The sequence below is a fragment of the Oryctolagus cuniculus genome, chromosome 5 (assembly GCF_051225735.1).
Source record: "Oryctolagus cuniculus isolate XC-2025 breed Fujian yellow rabbit chromosome 5, ASM5122573v1, whole genome shotgun sequence".
NCBI lineage: Eukaryota > Metazoa > Chordata > Mammalia > Lagomorpha > Leporidae > Oryctolagus > Oryctolagus cuniculus.
In genome coordinates, this window is record NC_142871.1 from 21,996,917 (window position 1) to 22,016,446 (window position 19,530).

Here is a 19,530-nt window from a genome sequence, read left to right on the forward strand (position 1 = left end):
AGCAGCAAGAGAGGAAAGAAAAATGTGTATACTTTGGACTTTGTATCAGGCACTTAAATTGTTGGAGAAAAATGGCATTCTGAAACAAAGATGTGAAAACTGGCTTGGAATAATCATTACAAGTGGTCTAATAATAAGCTTTCAGAAGCAAAGTGGAGGTGTGGGTCGAACCTCTGTCCATCCTTTAGTACTGACTTTTCAAGTTTCCTAAATGGCCATAACCACAGAAGTGGTAATGGCTGTGGCAACAGCAGAAACAGTTCTGTTGTATCTGTTTTCCGTGTGTTTTGTGGCTGACTGGAAGGTTTTGGTGTCACACTGAAGGCTCTAGCATGTGGCACTCCTATTGCCCAGGGTCAATTAGATCCATGTTGGAGCCAAATATCTTACCAGCTGTTTCTTCTAGTGTGAGATGTTTCTCTTCATGATGTCCTTGCAGGGCCCTAGAAGCCTCTCAAATGCTGGCACATCCATAACTAAGCATTTGACATCTCCAACTGCATAAGCCAAAGTAGCTCTGAGTTTGTTGGTGACTAGTGCAAGCTCTCCAAAGTACAGCCCCTTATGGCAGTGGGCAATCTCAACTTCCTGGTTCCCACCATCCTTGTTTGATTTAATCTTGCTTTTAATCAAGATGCTCACATCCCCAGATTCTGTGATATAAATGCTATCAGCATTTTCACCTGAGCAATTATGCATTCTCCATCCTTATAGACCTTCTCTCCAATGACATCTACAGTCTTCATTCATTCCGACACCTGTAGTGACTTAAGGAGGGGACAGACTCAATAAATGATTCAAACATCTTCTTTTTTGCATTGTTTTTCACTATATTTCTTCTAAAAGTCACCTGGTCCAGTCCCCAAAGGAAGCCTTCAGAATTAGCAGCAGTGGTAATAGCTCTTGGGGTATTGTACATCAGGGCTAGCTCTCCAAAACTGCCATGATTATCATACTGACCAAAAGAGCATGTTTGCTTATCTCTTGTTACCAACATGTCATAGGTTCCCCTTTCTATGACATAAAATCGTCTCCATCATCTCCTTGATCAATGACATGTTCATCAATTAGACTATCCTTTCAAACATGGCATCAAGAACTTGAGAAAGTTATTTCTGATCATGATTTTTGAAAAGGAGACTATCTTTGCAAGGTTCTTGAAGTCTGCATCACTAGTCATAAGTTTTAGGATGAATCACCCTTGGGTCTCTATCTTCTTCCTCTTCGTCAGGGGTATACACCTCAGCACAGACTGATGCTCGTCTATCAAATATGCTAGGAATCAGAACTTCCAAGTCTGCATCTTCCTCGGAGTCGCTGGTGGCATTCTTGTCGGATACTGGGACTGGGCTAGGCTGAAGGAGGGGGCAGATGGGGCAAAGGCGTGGACACAGGCCTCAGGCAGGTGGGTGAAGTAGTCCACCGCGAAGTCGACAAGGTCGGGCGGCTGCTGCCGCAGCACCTCCACCACATAGCCCCATAGCACCTCCCTGAGCCCCTGCAGGATCTCCAAATTTTATCTCTTAACTGTATCCTTCATCCAGTTATGAAGTTAGGAAATGTGTTTCCTGATTGGCTTAAATGAGTGAGAACATATCCTTGTGTCTCAGGATGGAGACACTCTTACCTAATTTGTTCTCCATAGGACATTCAGAATATAGTTACTATGAAGTCATTTGGAAGCAAAGGTACACTACATGTCATAACAAGGCAAAGCTAGATAATTGGTGGTAATGGAAGTGAATTTATCTGGTTCAGATTTGCCATTACTAATATATTGTATGACCTAAAATAATCTTTTATTGATTGATTTTTGTTATTGCAGTTTGGTTTATTTATATATAATTCCTAATATTTGGGAGAACAATAAAATGATCCAACAATACCATCATTTGAGAATGCACTGAGTGCACACATGTTAAAGTTTTATAATCACACAGAACTTTAATTCCCTTTTAATATTAAATTCAGTGTTAACTTATCAGGATGTAATTACTGTCAAATAGAGAAAATATCAAGGTGTATGATACTCAGATGATAAAATGGTGAAGTGTTTCTTATTGAAGTCCCATGAAAATAGATGCTAATTATTGCAAGATACCAAATAAGGTCGTCCTTACATAAGACTCTAAAGAGTTGTTCAGAGCCAGTTTTGTTACCCTCACCTCTCCCTCATCTCAGGTGCTTGATATGCTTTAAGTTGAACTGGCCAGAGAAGGCTGAACATCAGTGGGGAAACTTCCTTGGAGATTACCATATTGAGTACCTCCCTCATCAATCTGGTCTGTCTCCTAAACTAGTGACAGAGCTTCAAGAAAACTACCGGAGGCCTTGCTATACGTAAGGACTTTGCTAGACACTGTCTGAGACTTCTTATAGGTAAGTAGCTGAGCTATCTGTGAAGAAGTTGCAAAAAGAAAAGATGAGGAGTCAAATTCACCATGATGCCTTTCAACCACATGCAAAAAGAGAAAAAAAGGCTAGGATTGTCTTAGATCTTCCCAGGAGACCTTCTCCTTACCTAGAAAGCCAAATAGATGGAGCAGAGAGGAACTGGAAGTGCTCTCACATGCCCAGGAATAGTGAAGGAAACAAGCAATCAATTGGAGGAGCTACATCTCTTCAACATGCCCCAGCAGGACAAGTCAGCTTTGTTCCCTTAATAGCCTTCCAGAGGACAGAGACAAACAGACCAATTTCAGGCCAATGAAACCTTTTGTTCTCTTGATTTTCACCCTCATTTTCTCCCATACTAAGTAGTAGCTCTTGGTTGAGCAGCTATTGTCTGAGGAAAACCAGTCTAAGCCCTCCCCCAGTCAGACTGAAGACATCTATCATTATCAGGTCCTCTCTAAGGCAGGGCAGAAGTTTTAAAGTTAATCAAAATCCAAGGATTGTTTATTAATACACTGGACTGAACATACTAATTAACGAACAGAGACCTTCTTGTGATTAGATCTGTATACAGGACATTTAATTATCTAAATTATGAAAGCTACTCTGAATGTCTTTTTTTTTTTTTCTTTTTGACAGGCAGAGTGGACAGTGAGAGAGAGAGACAGAGAGACAGAGAGAAAGGTCTTCCTTTGCCGTTGGTTCACCCTCCAATGGCCGCCGCAGCCAGCGCGCTGCGGCCGGCGCACCGCGCTGATCCGATGGCAGGAGCCAGGTGCTTATCCTGGTCTCCCATGCGGGTGCAGGGCCCAAGCACTTGGGCCATCCTCCACTGCACTCCCGGGCCACAGCAGAGAGCTGGCCTGGAAGAAGGGCAACCGGGACAGAATCCGGAGCCCCGACAGGGACTAGAACCCGGTGTGCCGGCGCCGCAAGGTGGAGGATTAACCTAGTGAGCTGCGGCGCCGGCCCCTGAATGTCATTTAAAGTAAGAAGAAAATGGGCACCCTCCAGTGCAAATTTAAAGGGAAAGTTTTAGAGAAAAATAAAGTTGCTGGATGACGGCACCCTCTGAGCTTTGCTCTTTGAAAACAGTCGCTACCAGTCCCTTCTGTCATCAGATGAGAAGCATAGGACTTATTTAGCAGGCAGTGAACTTAGCTTTTGAAAAATCATTAATGCGGTTTTGAAACAAAGATATATTTTCAGAGGTTGCTTGCTACATTTAAAAATAAAACAATAAATTTCATCATTTCAGCCAACCCTCCACTCCCACTCTGATATTTCATTATTGACCAATCATATTTAATGATTTTTTAAAAACATCTCCTATAGTATAATATTTTGGAAAAGTGTTATCTGTAACTAATAATTAGATGATTCAATATTTACTTTAATTACCAATTTTTAATAGAGTAGTTGAATTTTAGCTTTTTTGTTGGGTGATGGCACTCCATCTAGGCCATGAAGTTTCTATAGTAACACAGCTGGATTTCTGGAAGGCCCAAACTATTCACATGTGGTGAAGATACTGAAGTTGTTTTCCACCCTTCAAACTAGATCTGTCATACCATTAGAAATCTACACCTTATGCTTGGGCCCTAATGAACAATTCTAAAACTGTATTACAACCATAAACTATGATTTTTGTCATATTTAAAATGCTAGGACATACATCCTTGTTCTTGAGTATGGGTTATAATGGACATTAGAACGTGTAAGTTGTATGCAAAGATTGTAATGCAAACCTGGAGTCACATGATGGTTTCAAGTGTGATACATATAGCATGTGGTAGAAAGCAAATGTTTCACAAGTGAAGAGCATGCTGCCAAAGTAACAGGATTGCTTGCCTTTTCCAATACATGAATGGTGTTTGTTCAAGTAATAATTGTAGTGATGTTCCCAAGAAAAACGTCATTTTTAAAGTGCTGTATAAATGATTTTTGATGCTTCCTTGCTTGAAAAATATTTCCTTTCTATTGGCATCAAATCTTTTATTCATGGCCACTCAAACACACAACCTGAAGCTACTTAAACCAAGTTAGAGTTTGCAGATGAAAATTCTTTCAGCTACTTACGTGTGGTCGGACACAGATCTATCCTACCTCTTTCTAAGGCCAAGGATCAAGTGCAGGAAACATCATGACTCATTTCTAGAGTGCTTCTCCAAAGGAGGAAGGGCTCTGTGGGAGCCAAGGACAAAATCAAAGACATAAAATATGATCTTTGTTCTGAAGATTAAAAGTTTTTTTTTGTAGATCATTCTCTTTGTTCTTACAAGTTCATTTGTAGAAGGCCAGAGCAAGGGGATGTGTAGAGGTTCTAGCAGCTCCTTACTTACAGATAGTGCCTATTTGTAGAGAAGTGAATAGCACCAGTGATCTGCAGCTGCTAGCTCCTCTTTGCTCAGATGAGGGAGGTGTATGGAGGATTCCTAGAGTACGTAGGTTGCTCAACTCTGTTCCTTAGGGAAGGCCAACAAGACTCTAGGTAGAAAAAAATTCTTCTGGTCTTTTCTGTGATCTTTTCTAGTTCTAGGTCCAAATCCATGTAGCTCACCCATAGAAAATTCTCTCTTCTCTGCTCTTACCACCTACAACTACTCCACTGGCTCACAAACTGATTTTCAGTCTCAATTTTAAAGTTATTCCCCCATGGAGTTTACCCAGACCTTGTAGTCGTCTCATTCTGATGTAAGCACATTTGTTTTCTGCGTTGGTTAACTTCATGTATCAACGTGACTGAGTCACAAGATATCCAGATATTTGGTTCAACATTATTTTGAAATATGTCCATGAGGGTGTTTTTGGATGAAACTAACACAAATGTACATTTGTATACATACACACACCTGTTCTATTGATTCAGTTTCCCTAAAGAACCCAAACTATTTTTTTCATGTTAGTATTTCTTACACTTTTTTCAAATAAACTTGTGGATACAATTATGTATGTTTAATGCTTGTTTCCACTACTAGTTTGTGAGGACTCCTTTTTTGTTGTCAATATGGACCCCTTAATTGTATCAGAATATTCATATATGTGTGTGTACATATAAAAACATATGTATGCAAATAACATACACATGCACACTTAAAATATATGTATACATATAAAATATATGTATATATTACCCTCAGAAACATAACTGAGTCTTTAAAATCAGACTTAATGCTTAAAGTCCCTTTATATTCTGTTACTGCAGTTAGATTTAGAAGCACAGCTTGGACACATGTACTTTACCCTGTAGATATTTACCCAAATGCTACTACCTGGTGTACACGACTGTCTTCTCTAGAGTAGGGGGCAGCACACTATAGCCTGTAGTCAAATCAGGCCCAGAGCTTATTTTTGTACAGTCTATGACCGAAAAACCATTTTAAATGGTTAAAAATAATATTAAGACTATTTTACAAGGCATGCAAATTTTAGGAAATAAACATTTCAATGCCTATAAATAAAATTGCACTGAAACACAGACTCATTCATTTATTTATGGTCTATGGCCTTGGTCAGATCACAACAAGATTTTAGTAGTTGTGACAGAGACCATATGGTCTTCAAAAACTAGAACATTTACTATCTACTCCTTTACAGGAAAAGTTTGTTGAATCCTGATCTGACACATTGAGTGGCTTTGGGCTATTTTCACAAATATGTTCCTTCTCCAAGGCAACTGGCTTAAATACAATAAGCAATTTCTCATTGCTTTCATGACACTACCCAGACTATTACCTGGTTGGATCAATATTCATGACAGCCCTTTCCTATCTCTCTAGAGTTAGCTCTGAACTGCCCCTCTCAGGTTCATCTGTCACCCACACAACATCAGGCTATTCCCTCAATCTGTATTAATCTGAACCTCATCCCAGCTCTATTCCATCTGGTCATTTTTCATGTTTCATATGAAATCTTATATATAACTTGATCTGCATCTTTTGCAACATCCCAAATCTAGTCCAGATGCATCTGTTGCATGTACTCTAAGCTTTACCCTTCCTCTTAGCTATAGCTTTATGAAGGCTGAGGTACACTGATTTTTACTATTCCAGAGAACAGTGCATAGGAGTAATTTGATACACACATGGAAAGATGAAAGGAAGAACTGAAGGGATAAATGGTATGTGGGAGGAAAGGGGGAAACTATTTTTAATGCAGACACTCAAGGGGAACCTCAGTAGTTTCTGAATTATTTCTAAAATATTTAAATTGATAGATTGGGAATTTTAGAGGACAGACTGAAGAATTATGTTAAACTTTAACACAAAATATTGGGACATCTGTTCACTAACATAGGTAAAGACTTTTTAGACTAAGTTTTGTGGAAAAAATATTAAAAATAGAATACTCTGACAAACTTTTTCATGGTACATTAAAATTCAACAATGTGAAAAATTCATTAAAACTAAAGTGACTTTTAGCATTGAAATTGATATTACATATTCAGTTAATTATAGATTTCATTTTGGTTGAGGGAATTTGTAATCAAACTGAATAATTTAATGAAGTAACCATATGCATCTATTTGCTTTGCATTCCTAATGTAACAATTTGAATTTTATTAGTTTCTAACCTATCAATGATATTATTTAAATATATCTAACAATTTAAATGTAGTATGCATTTTATGTAGATTCATTTAAAAGTATCTACATATAATGAATACATACACATACACACACACACACACAGATTATATATCCATGATCACGTGTCCTTTCCTGCATTCTTGGAAATCTTCCGTGTTCATAATGCTCTACTTATATACTCCTGCCTGTGTACCCAGTTGTACACACATACAGCAAACACAAAACAACAATCAACTTCATTTTAATGAAAGTGTTTGTAAACAAAGTGGAATTTACTGAGGTTTTAGCAAGGGAGACAGAGTGGATTTACACACTATCAGTTTTATTCTTCCCTAAAGACAACTCCTATCCCATCACTAATTAGGATTCCCCTTCTCTTTAGCTCTTTTTCATTATTTATTTTACCAAGATTTCATAAGAACTATGCTTGCCCACTATGCACACACACAGAATTAAACATTTTACAAAAGAATAATCTTTACTACACTAACATCCTAATATTTTGTGAAAATACTTAATCTTCACTATGTATTGTGTGCTGATATTTCCTATTCTATATCCTTCTACTTCATTATTTTACTGACATATTGCTGTCCAATAATTGGTTTCATGACTCACTAATAAGATGTGTCTTGCAGTTTGAATGTCATCACACCAGACTCTCCCACAGACTGACCATTGTCATTCCTGTTTCATTCATTCTTGTTTATCAGAACTGCACTCTTTTCATCAAACTGTGACATGAATTGTACCTGAGACACCAAAGTCTTGTTCTCACACCCTGGTGGCTTTATCAAAGCCTCTGCTCAATAAACTTACAAAAGCTTTCTCACACCAGCTGCTAGGAAGATAACATTCCCTTTATCCTCACACAGTTAAAATATTCCCATGGGCAGCAACTTAGTTAATAAAACGCTTTCTACTAAAAAAGGATTTCAAATCCATCCACCCAGATCCTGATTTGAAAGCTATTTTGTAAGGCAGATGTATTCGATCATATCACTTCAAACTCTAAATGAGAAACGAGTGCAAAGAAAAATCTAAAGCTTTTAAAAATAGCCAGAGTTTGAGCAATCAAGGGATACAGAGAAAAATGGAGTAAAAAAAAAATCTTTTCTAAAACATAACGCAATTCAGCTCTTCCAACATGGAGAAATCAAGCAAATCATGGATAGGTGGCTCCAAATCTTTCCACTCATGAAATTAAAAAATAGATTTAACTGTGGTACAGCCATGAAATTATCTTTATAATTATTTTGTGGAAAGATATGCCAAAAACCTTATGAGGAGTGAGAAGCATGTCTCCTTCCCTCAATTTTCTTGTATTAAAATAGTAAATATTCCCACTGATCCTCCAGAAACTGATACACAACATCACAGCCAAAGCAGAATGTTACATCTGGAATTGTGAATGTATTCAGAGATGCCGACATGTACAGACAAATATAGTCTACCACCTATGTAATTAAAGCAGGAAATATCTGTTTAATTACAACAGGATCTGGATCCTTTCAGGTTCATTCTTTTGATTTATTCATATGTTTTATTCAGTGAGGAACTAATTTATTTATGCCTGTTCTTTTGATACTAACTGACTTTGTCAGAATCCTGCAAGCATACCATTGATTTTTACATCATTTATGATTTTGCAAAATCGCCTCTGTAAAAACTCAGTATTCAAGAATCAATGGCATGACCCTTGTTTGAAAGAATATATTTATTCCCAATATTCTGAGTGGTAGTTTATATTTGTAAATGACATTATGCTTCAAAAATAATTTTTACTCACACACAAAGCAGTCCATCTCTATAATTACCTATGAAGTTCATCTAGGGCATTGCAAGGACTATGAAAGAAGTACATGAACTGAGTCTAATTCTCAGGACCTCAGAATTTCTCTAAAGATAAACTCTAATCATCACAACCATAAAATGATGTTAAGCTTCCCATGACCTTAGTATCTCTTCATCTCTCCACTGCAATGAGAAATGATTTTGCTTTGGTGCAAAAGAGATCAAGTTGTGAAGCAATTCCCCACCACACACAAATCACAGACTTCTCTAAGCCTGGTCATTTTTCCACCCCAAAATTGTAGATGATAATGTGATCTGACTCACAGTATTATTACTATGAATAATAAGTAATAATGAAATAACATGCATATGAAATAACATGCATAGCAAAATATGTAGCAAAATGTTTAGGATAAAATAATTTGCTATTATAATACAGTCTAACTGCCTTTACAAAGCTAGTCTTCCTTCAAAGTTAAGCTTTAAAGTCACGTTCTCTGGGAGGTCTCCATTTTGCAGATATTCAACTATCTTTGCTACCTGTTATGGACTGGAGACAGTTTGCTCTGAAGAAGTTAATGTGGTGGAGGCGAGGTCCTAGCATGGCAATGTTAGTGGTGGGACCTTTAGAGGTGGGGCCTAGTAGAAGCTGGGTAGGTGTCTTACTTCCTTTCTTGCCATGGGATCTGTTGCACCTGCTTCTGCCATCACCATGACATTCACCATGAGGCCTTGACCAGAACCAGATACCAGCCCCATGCTCTTGACCTTCCAGAATTGTGAACTAAATAAACTTATTTCCTGAATTACCCAGCCTGAATTATCATTATAGCAACACAAAATGGAAAAAGACACGCTGCAAACATATTTAACCTGTGTCTATTATACTTTCATTTTGTATTAATGATTAAGAATATATGTATCGCTTCATATAGACTATTGGTCCTTGAATGTATAAACTGTATCTTAGTAAATGTTTCAGTTTCAGCCCCTACCACAGTGCTTGGCCCATAGTGGGCATCCATATTCCCCTCCAGATTGAATAAATTAATGAACTCTATTGTTGAGATGATCTACTTCCATAAGTTATATGAGAATACAAATAACATTAATGACCTTTCCTGACAGATCATGTCGTTATCTAGTTCCATTACATTATCTAGTTACATTGTGTTACATTACATTACTGATTTTCAGTCCCTAAAGTTGGTAATGTTTACTTAAAAAGAGATAAAGAAAACTTTAAAGCAGAAACGTATTAGTGCATTGTTCATAATGAAGTAGGAGGATATAGAATAGGAAATATCAGCACACAATACATAGTGAGATTAAGTATTTTCACAAAATATTAGGATGTTAGTGTAGTAAAGATTATTCTTTTGTAAAATGTTTAATTCTGAGTATGCTAAAATAAGACTTCCATTATATTACATTATCCTCAGATAAATGCCTTACACCATTAAAAATTAAGAGCTTTATTATATATCTGCTAATGATGAGGAATCATGATTCTATCTGTAAACAAAGTGATGTGATCAGTTGAGAAAGATGCACTAAGAATGCTTATGAAGTATTGTACTACAATACCAACTTGAATTTGAAATCCAAAAATGAAATTACCTGAAGCTTACTGGTATTGTGACACAAAGGAAATGTGCATATAACTTAGTCATCAGTTTATAGTTTACAACTATAAGTTCTTGTAATTGCAACACAGAGTTAACTTGTTCATGTCTGCAAGGGCTCATCACGTTATTTTAGCTGTTAAATCAGGAGACATTTGGGGTCGGCAGTGTGGCGTACCTAATAAAGCCACTGCCTGCAGTGCTGGCATCCCATATGGATGCTGGTTCAAGTGCCAGCTGCTCCACTTATAATACAGCTCTCTGATGTGGCCTGGGAAAGCAGTGGAAGATGACCCAAGCCCTTGGGCTCCTGCACCAACACGAAAGACACGGATGCCCTGGAAGAGGCTTCTCGCTCCTGTCTTCAGATCAGCACAACTGTGGCCATTGCAGCCATCGAGGGAGTGAACCAGCCAATGGAAGACTTTCTTTCTTTCTCTCTCTCTGCCCATGCCTCTCTGAAACTCTGCCTTTCAAATAAATATCAAATAAATTAAAAAAATCAGGAGTCATCAACTCATTTTGAATTTAAATAGTTGTCAAGTGAGAGTCATACTAAATCATCAAAGTCTTCAACAGCAAAACATTCCAAAGAAACCTTATCTCATGAAGTCAACATACCAACCCAAATCACTGCTCTCTGGGTGATAAATTAGTAAACAAATAAACTACGTGGAGGTAGTAGCCACACTACAGATTTTCAACAAGAACATACACAAAGATTAGCTTGTTGTAGGCTTCTACGTGTCACAATGAATGAGAGATTTCTGATACTTTCTTTTTCCTCCTTACTTCACTGGATCATGGTTTATTCATACTCTTTAAATATAAGACCCCCATCACTAGGTAGTGACATGTTTTTGTCTTCTTATCTGAAAAATAAACCATATGGCTCCCCTGGTTGTGTTCATTTTTGGTAACCAATGTCCAACATAGGACCTGGCATATGATAACAAATCCTTGATACTTGATTATGGTTCATAATATTTAGGCTTTGCCAGCACCAAGTCTTCTCTAGCTTTGCATTCCTATAGGATCTAGGAAGATACTTTAAAAACAAATAGTGACCGGCCATTTGTCTTTGTACCATGTTGCTCAGAAAACAGGTGGCCTCCAGCAGGGGGTACTTAGTTGGAAAAAGTTCCTTAGAAGATTTTGCTGCCAATGAAATGCCCTCAACTATTTATTGAGTGATAACTTGACCTAAGTATGTGAAGCAGCTCAAGAGAGTACACAGTGACTCTGCTGTGAATGTTCTGCAGTTTAAAGAAACACATATTTCTGTGTTAAATGCTGTGCTTTCCAGCCACAGTTTCAGTTAGTTCCAGCTTCTGTTACACTGCTAAAGTGTCTACTCTGCTTCAATCAGCTTCTCTAAGAGAAGTAGTCAGCTGAGGAATATCTTTTCACAGGAGGCCAGGGAAGACTGAACTTTAGATCAAGCTGTTGACATGGCAACAAAAGCACTCGCCATTCAAGGGATGACAACCTAGACCAGGTGATTTTAAGTGGCATTTTTGAGATGGCAATGTTTGATACCATTGCCATAGAAGCATTCCACTCTGCTTCTCTGTCACTAAATTAACCACACTATGGTTATAAACAACTGGATACAGGTTTATTGAAAATAAAATTTAAAATTAAAGGAAAAAGCATTGAAATTCTTAGTGGTGGAATGACTGATTTTCAGTCCCTAGAATTGGTAATGTTTACCTAAAAAGAGATAAAGAAAACTTTAAAGCAGAAAGATATTAGTGCATTGCTCATATGGACAAACTGAATATGCTAAAATAAGACTTACAGAACAGTATAAGAATACATTTGTTTCATAATATACAGTAACATTGACAATGGTAGAATTTGGATTTTGTAATTTTTTAAATGGGAAAACACATGTTTTAAAAATATCAGTAATAGTAGCTGATATTTGTTTTAAAGTCACTGCTGATTCTACAACATCATTCACATGGATTTCTTTCTTGCTGAAAAGACACATTTGAGGGGTCAGTAATACATTTGTACATTAGAGGATATGCTGCAGAAAAAATACAAAAATGGGGATAGAAAATAATTGAGAAAAAAGAGATAAGGGTCAGATAGAGAAGATATACAGAGAAATAATGGCATAGATGAAAAACTAAATATTTGCTTGAACATACTAGGACCAGCTGCCATTAAGAGACCAAATCAGAAGACTTTGAGATCTCTTCAAATTCTTAAAATGAAACTAAACTTCTTAAGAGTCATGTTTATGAACATCTTATGCTTGCCTTCTGGAAAGCCAGACAGCTAGATACAGGCAGTAATGATTTGAATGAACATCAGGGGAAAGAGTAACAATTACTGAATAAAAACTCTGATAAAACCAGACCATGGAAAAATCAAATAGGGGCACCATTAAATGGAACAATTTTAGTCTAAATTCTTTATAGGAGGGAGTTCTGGTTTACCAGAATCAGAATACCTTGTCAGGGCAGGGTAGATCACAGACAGTCCCTTTAGTATGTTTCCTGTCTCAGTTCCTTGAATCATCTCCTACAAGCTCTTTAATAAAGTCCATCTTGTCTTGTCACTATTTCTTTTGAACATCATGTTCACATGCCTTTCTCGCTCTCTTGCATGTACTCTGCCCTCATCATAAAACTGTATCCTAACCAACTCTCTCTCTAATAAAGTCCTACCCATTTTTCTTTTTTTTTTAATTTATCTGAAAGACAGAGTTATAGAAAGAGGTACACACACACACACACACACAGAGAGAGAGAGAGAGAGAGAGAGAGAGAGAGAGGTCTTCCATCTGCTAGTTCACTCTCCAATTGGCCACAACGCCTGGATCTGAGACAATCCAAAGTCAGGAGCCAGGAATTTCCCATGTGGGTGCTAAGACAATTCTCTGTTGCTTTCCCAGGCCTATTAGCAGGGACTAGATCTGAAGTGGAGCAACTGGGACTCCAACTGGCACCCATATGCGATACCAGTGCTGCAGGCTGGGGTTTTAACTCACTGAGCCACAGCACCGGCCCAAGTCTTACCCATTTTTCAAAAACAAGATCTCATTTCACCCTCTCTAAGAAGACTTCTTTTCTATATATTCAAAAAACTCAATTCTTCCTTTATCCTTCCATAGTATTTTGGATATGATTCTATTACCTTAGTTGTTAAATTGCATCACAATTATTTTCCCTAGTATACTCCCACCCCCTACCTCATTGTGAGTTCTCTGAGGACAATAGCTACATCTCTGTCTCTGAGTTCTGTACATGGCTGTGAAATGAAAGAAAGGACAGAATAAGGTGTGAATGTTAAATTCCAGAAGTATCCAAATATGCTATCCTTGGAATTAACACCAACCACGCACTATGAGTGCATATTCTGTTTACCTGGTGTGACTCAAGGTCCAGCTCAGCCCCCAGACTTCCTGCATATCTCTTCCCTGACCTGAACTTCCTGGATGTTTTCATGAAGCCTTCAATTGCTTCCTCAGTCTCATTTCTGAACACTCTACACTGCTTCTTAAATTGTATGTCTCGATTTGTAATCAGGAATTGGGAGAAAGGGTAAGGAATCCAGTCCAGATATCCCAATAGGCACAAAAGCGTCTTAAGCTGCATTTTAATTGCAAGGCCAACCATTTACCCCTATAAACCAAATCTTTGCAATAAATCTCTTAATGTGTATGATTCTGTTTCTCTGGTTGAGTCGTGACTGATATCCTTGTTATTCTCTGGGTATTCTTGTTCTCAGGAGATAGGATCAGTGGAATGTAAAAATGAAACTAGATTTTAAAAAATACTGTATAATCAATATTTGGGAAAAAATTAAAATAAAAATGCTGCCATTCTTCAGCTTAATATAATTTATTATCTGAGATATTAGCCTTTAAAAAGGTAAGTTTAGTAATGGATTTTTGACACATAAAATTTGAGTTGTTTGACAGAAGTTTGTAATTCTTTCTCAAATAAAATCTTAGATTCTCTTCTAGCCACATGACACAATACCCATCCATTAAACAGAACTGCAAATGAATATCATATAATAAAAATCTTCTGATGATCAAATTAATTTTAGTTTATCATATTTTAGCCTGGTTAAATATCAGAATGCTTCCATCTAAGAGACCCATGAAAAAATATCACTCACTAAAATTTTATGTGTTTTATCTTATAATACAAATTGTCTATTTGCTATAGCAGGTGGTAAAAAATTACATTGTCTTGGCTTCCCTTTGCTGTCCTGCTATCATCAAAGGCTGGGTTGTCTTTTGAAGTTTCACTAGAAATAGGTCACAAAATACTAATGACCAAATGTCAGAATTGTCAACTTCTGCTAAGAGATTGGATAAAAACTCTCTGGACCAAAAACAAATTCAATACTCATTAGTTTCACAGAACTCTAGGAATCCTGGATTTTGAAAAAAAAAATGCTCTAACAAAGTTGAACAATAGCTTTCCCCCTGCCTTCTTCCACATAACTCAAACAGAAAGCAATACTGGCAGAAACCATAAGAGTCAAGGGAGTTGCAAGCAGGGAGATGGTTGTTTTGAGTAGGTTATAATTACTTTATATTGAGAAGTTTTCTCTGAAAGGGTCACATCAAAAGGGTGTTGTATATCAGGCACTTTCTTTCAACCCAAGTGTTTAACTATTGTGAGATTCAAAGGTTCTTTCCTGTTCCTGCTAGGAATCTCTATTGTTCTGCACACACATGCCTGCATATGTGCTGCAGGAGAGAGACATGGTTCTCAGTGTCATGTAAGCAACCCCTGTATTACAGAGACCCCTGTGAAATGGGTCTCCTTTATTGTGGGGAGTTATCTATTCAGAATAAGGAATTGGTAAGTGAATAGGCCCTTCTCAATTACTTTTCTAACACTAGGGTGGGAGGTGGACTCAAGACATTTACTAAAAGAATGTCAACTTTCACGACAGCACTAAAGCAGGCTCCTGGGGCTTGCGCTGATTTTTTCTTCCTTCCTCTGCCCACCATTAACCTCATCCTTGTCTCTGCCACACCTACTCATATCCCGGCCACTTCTTAATGTTGTCTGAACAAAGGAGCTACAGCTTTTCTCCCAAATCTGGTCCCAGCACTGAATCATCTATGTTACTACCATGTGGTACAATAGAGAAATCATAGGATGTGGAATTATTGCTATTATTTACATTACAATCTTCTAGCATCTTTTAGTGTGTCTGCTTCGTACTGTAACATTTATTTTCTACTTTAATACTATAGCAACATTGTAGATTTTGGTTATGATTTTCTTTTTACTTCATGTATTTCATAGAACTCTGCAGATACAGATTTTAGAACACATATTTAGCAGCTGTGAAATTGTTGTGCAAATTGCAAAGCTTCCATGACTTGGTTTTCTGCCTTCTGCCCCTTAAGGCTCTACTTCTCAGCTCATTCCTTTAGATTTCTCTCTTCTTCCCCAAACATGTCAGCTTAATCTGCTCTAGATAATTGTAAATTCTGAAAGTATAAGATCCAAGAGTATCCCTATGATTTACAGCTGAAAATGTAATAGTTTTTAGTTCCACCACAAACCTTCATCTTAAAAAAACAGTTCCTCCAAAAAAATAGCACGGTTGTTCCTTGCATGTTTTCACATTGTACAAAATGGCAGTGTGCTTTCTTTTTTTTAACTTTTATTTAATGAATATAAATTTCCAAAGTACAGTTTATGGATTACAATGGCTTCCCCCCCAACTTCCCTCCCACCCACAACCCTCCCCTTTCCCGCTCCCCCCCGCCTTCCATTCACATCAAGATTCATTTTCAATTCTCTTTATATACAGAAGATCAGTTTAGCATATATTAAGTAAAGATTTCAACAGTTTGCACCCACATAGAAACACAAAGTGAAAAATACTGTTTGAGTACTAGTTATAGCATTAAATCACAATGTACAGCACACTAAGGACAGAGATCCTACATGAGGAGTAAGTGCACAGTGACTCCTGTTGTTGACTTAACAAATTGACACTCTTGTTTATGGCATCAGTAATCACCCTAGGCTCTTATCATGAGCTGCCAAGGCTATGGAAGCCCCCTGAGTTCACCGACTCTGATCATATTTAGACAAGTCAAAGTGGAAGTTCTCTCCTCCCTTCAGAGAAAGGTAACTCCTTCTTTGATGACCTGTCCTTTCCACTGGGATCTCAATTGCGGAGATCATACAATTAGGTCATTTTTTTTTTTTTTTGCCAGAGTGTCTTGGCTTTCCATGCCTGAAATACTCTCATGGGCTTTTCAGCCAGATCCACATGCCTTAAGGGCTGATTCTGAGGCCAGAGTGCTGTTTAGGACATCTGCCCTTCTATGGGTCTTGCTTCCCATGTTGGATCGTTCTCTCTCTTTTTGATTCTATCAGTTAGTATTTGCAGACACTAGTCTTGTTTATATGCTCCCTTTGGCTCTTAGTCCTATCATTATTATCAATTGTGAACAGAAATTGATCACTTGGACTAGTGAGATGGCATTGGTACATGCCACCTTAATGGGATTGAATTGGAATCCCCTGGTATGTTTCTAACTCTACCTTTTGGGGCAAGTCAGCTTGAGCATGTCCCGAATTGCACATCTCATCCCTCTCTTATTCCCACTCTTATATTTAGCAGCGATCACTTTTCAGTTAAGTTTCAACACTTAAGAATAACTGTTTATTGATTACAGAATTCAACCAAAAGTATTAAGTAGAACAAACAAACAAAAAAATACTAGGAGGGATAATGTATTAAGTTGTCCATTAACAGTCAGGGCTATGCTGATCAAGTCACCATTTCTCATAGTGTTCATTTCACTTTAACAGGTTTCCTTTTTTGTGCTCGGTTATTTGTCACCGATTAGGGAGAACATATGATATTTGTCCCATTGGGACTGGCTTATTTCACTCAGCATAATGTTTTCCAAATTCATAAAGGGATTACTTTTCAGTTAAAATTTAAACACCTAAGAATAATTGTGTGTTAATCACAGAGTTCAACCAATAGTACTAGAACAAAAAAAAAATACTAAAATGGATAAATTATTACATTGTACATCAACAGTCAGGACAAGAGCTGATCAAGTCACTGTTTCTCATAGTGTCCATTTCATTTCAACAAGTTTCCCCTTTGGTGCTCAGTTAATTGTCGCCGATCAGGTAGAATATATGATAATTGTCCCTTTGGGACTGGCTTATTTCACTCAGCATGATGTTTTCCAGATTCCTCCATCTTGTTGCAAATGACTGGGTTTCATTGTTTTTGACTGCTGCATAGTATGCTATAAAGTACATGTCCCATAATCTCTTTATCCAGTCTACTGTTGATGGGCATTTGGTTTGGTTCCAGGTCTTAGCTATTGTGAATTGAGCTGTAATAAACATTAATGTGCAGACAGCTTGTTTGTTTGCCAATTTCATTTCCTTTGGGTAAATTCCAAGGAGTGGGATGGCTGGGTTGTATGGTAGGGTTATATTCAGTTTTCTGAGGAATCTCCAGACTGACTTCCATAGTGGCATAACCAGTTTGCATTACCAACAACAGTGGGTTAGTGTCCCTTTTACCCCACATCCTCGCCAGCATCTGTTGTTGGTAGATTTCTGTATGTGAGCCATTCTAACTGAGGTGAGGTGAAACCTCATTGTGGTTTTGATTTGCATTTCCCTGATTGCTAGTGACCTTGAACATTTTTTCATGTGCCTGTTGGCCATTTGGATTTCCTCTTTTGAAAAATGTCTATTGAAGTCCTTGGCCCATCTCTTAAGTGGGTTGTTGGTTTTGTTTTTGTGGAGTTTCTTGATCTCTTTGTAGATTCTGGTTATTAACCCTTTATCTATTGCATAGTTTGCAAATATTTTTTCCCATTCTGTCGGTTGCCTCTTCACTTTCCTGACTGTTTCTTTTGCAGTACAGAAACTTCTCAATTTGATGCAATCCCAAATGTTAATTTTGGCTTTGACTGCCTGTGCTTCTGGGGTATTTTCCAAGAAGTCATTGCCAGTACCTATATCTTGCAGAGTTTCTCCAGTGCTCTCTAGTAATTTGATGGTGTCGGGTCATAGATTTAAGTCTTTAATCCATGTTGAGTGAATTTTTGTATAAGGTGAAAGGTAGGGGTCTTGCTTCATGATTCTGCACGTGGAAATCCAATTTTCCCAGCACCATTTATTGAATAGACTGTCCTTACTCCAGGGATTGGTTTTGGATCCTTGATCAAATATGAGTTGGCTGTAGATATTTGCATTGATTTCTGGTGTTTCAATTCTGTTCCATTGGTCTATCCATCTGTTTCTGTACCAGTACCATGCTGTTTTGATTACAACTGCCCTGTAGTATGTCCTGAAATCTGGTATTGTGATGCCTCCGGCTTTGTTTTTATTATAAAGGATTGCTTTACCTATTCGAGGTCTCTTGTGCCTCCATATGAATTTCAGCATCATTTTTCCCAGATCTGAGAAGGTCTTCGATATCTTGATTGGTATTGCACTGAATCTATAAATTGCTTTTGGGAGAATGGACATTTTGATGATATTGATTCTTCCAATCCATGAGCATGGAAGATTTTTCCATTCTTTGGTATCCTCTACTATTTCTTTCTTTAAGGTTTTGTAATTTTCATCGTAGAGATCTTTAACATCCTTGGTTAAGTTTATTCCAAGGTATTTGATTGTTTTTGTAGCTATTGTGAATGGGATTGATCTTAGGAGTTCTTCCTCAGCCATGGCTTTGCCTGTGTATACAAAGGCTGTTGATTTTTGTGCATTGATTTTATACCCTGCTACTTTTCCAAACTCTTCTATGAGTTCCAATAGTCTCTTAGTAGAGTTCTTTGGGTCCCTTAAATAAAGAATCATATCATCTGCAAAGAAGCATAGTTTGAGTTCTTCTTTCCCAATTTGTACCCCTTTAATTTCTTTTTCTTGCCAAATAGCTCTGGCTAAAACTTCCAGAACTATATTGAATAGCAGTGGTGAGAGTGGGCATCCCTGTCTGGTACCAGATCTCAGTGGAAATGCTTCCAACTTTTCCCCATTCAATAGGATGTTGGCGGTGGGTTTTTCATAAATTGCTTTGATTGTATTGAGGAATGTTCCTTCCATACCCAGTTTGCTTAGAGTTTTCATCATGAAAGGGTGTTG

General features: G+C 37.6%; 1 protein-coding gene and 1 pseudogene across 2 annotated transcripts in view; both read right to left on the reverse strand.

Annotated features, from left to right (window-relative positions):
- Nucleotides 1-19,530, reverse strand: part of GRM1 (glutamate metabotropic receptor 1) — a 438,538-nt gene that overhangs the window by 210,088 nt on the left and 208,920 nt on the right. The window lies entirely within an intron of this gene.
- On the reverse strand, nt 344-9,536 carry LOC149126436 (cAMP-dependent protein kinase type II-alpha regulatory subunit-like; annotated as a pseudogene).